Source organism: Lactuca serriola, chromosome 6 (genome assembly GCF_051521515.1).
Source record: "Lactuca serriola cultivar US96UC23 chromosome 6, Lser_US96UC23_V15, whole genome shotgun sequence".
NCBI classification, from domain to species: domain Eukaryota; kingdom Viridiplantae; phylum Streptophyta; class Magnoliopsida; order Asterales; family Asteraceae; genus Lactuca; species Lactuca serriola.
The window spans coordinates 69,290,062-69,291,860 of NC_136413.1; the positions used below are offsets into that span (position 1 = coordinate 69,290,062).

General features: G+C 39.2%; 1 pseudogene; it reads right to left on the reverse strand.

The window, feature by feature from the left end:
* Positions 1 to 458: 458 nt before the first annotated feature.
* LOC145058949 (zinc finger A20 and AN1 domain-containing stress-associated protein 5 pseudogene) lies at positions 459 to 1,381 on the reverse strand (annotated as a pseudogene).
* Positions 1,382 to 1,799: the final 418 nt, after the last annotated feature.

A 1,799-nucleotide genomic window follows, 5' to 3' on the forward strand; every position in this document is an offset into this window, starting at 1 on the left:
TTTGGTTTTTATTAATTCAAAAAAGTTTTTCGCTCCAATGCAAAGAATGACTTAAATACTAGTTCTTTTTTAAATTAAAAATAATTTATTGATATTAGTTTTTTTAATCTCATAAAAACATCTTTTATATACGTATGCATTTGTGGAAACTCTTTATTCTTTATAAAATATTCTAGATATTAGTGCTAAATATATTTATTAAAAAATTGCGCTATGTTGTATATAAAATTTAACACCAAAATTTGTGAAATGGAACATGTGACGATCACATGCCAAACAACTTGCACTACGTGTTAGAAAACTTTGTCGAAAATTTCCCCATCGAATATTGCGATATTATTCGCTGTCTTTATTTACTTTTCTTTTTGCAATATTTTATTTCCTTTTCCATTTTCTTGTATTTGCCAGCCTGGAAATGAAAGCGAAATAATGAATATAAAAATTTAATGAAAGCAGACTAAAAAAGAACAAAAAAAAAGTTTCACTACCATAATAAATCAAATTGACAACAATACCCTCAACCTTTTATCAAATTTTCACATATTACCCTTCATCCCCACCGGTGAACACCTCCAATTTCCCGATACATCAACTGCGATAACCGGAAAATAAACCAAACCTAATCAGAAAACACGTGACGTAAGCAACCACTAACGGCCGCCGGAACAACCTTCCTCCTCCCTCTAGCTTGGCGCCATATTTCTAACCCCCTGAGATGCAAACACGTTTGATTGTTTTTGATCGATTGATAGAGCGATGTCGTTTTGAATCTTTTTATGGTGTTAGACCTTGAGGATTTTCGATGCTCTAACCACTGGATTTTCACGAGCGATCGCCTCCCGTCCGGCGGCCTTGTAATCGTAGCTACAGTCATGTCGATCGGAATACCGGTGATCGGAACAGAACATCTCACCGCATCGGCACCTAAATCCCATCAATCCGACTTTTCTCCGACAACCCGAACATCGATTCACTTCACGCCTCTTAAGCCTGTTGACGTCGTCCTCCGATGACTCCACCGTCTCCAAACGCGGTTTCTGAAGCAGATCCGGCCTTTTCGGCGAGCTAGCCGAGCTCGATCTAGAGTCAACGACAACAACCGTCTTCGGATCCGATCTTTCCGGTGACGATCTATGCTCATCGGAACCGGTTATCTTCGACGTAGCTGTGGGGATCGACGGCGTACACAAGGTTAAAGTTTCAGGAACCTTGAGCTCCGTCTCCTCTTTCTCTCTTTTCTGAGCCATAGCAAAAAGAGAAACGTTGGTGGTGGTGGTGGTCCGGCGGATGAAGGAATCGGGGGGGTTTTAGAGAGAGAAAAGGGTGTATTTAGAGAGAGAGGGGATGAGAGATGGGGGGATTCTCGTAAAGGTTGTGATTTGTGAAGCAGAGGTCGATAATGGGGGTGATGGAATATGGGGCCCAGCGCTTCCATTGGAACGCGTATCAGAGGTTATGATGATAATAGGAAATGACGAAAAAGCCCATGTGAGTTGTGCTTTTCCGAGTAGGAAATGAGGGGTATTTCATCAGCACTGACGTGTTACATCGACGACTATGGGAAAACGATATAGCGCCCAGCTGAGCTGGTCATGTGAACCATACACGTGGATATAATCAAAATATAAAATAGAGTAAATTATAGGTTGGATGATACCATACATCGTTTTTTATTGACTAAATTACATAAATAATCCATGTAGTTTGTTCACATTCGTATACTTGGTCTAATTTTTAAAATATTGATAGGTTATATTTTTATGGTAATCATAAACTTGAATTTGATATTTTAAGGTCAT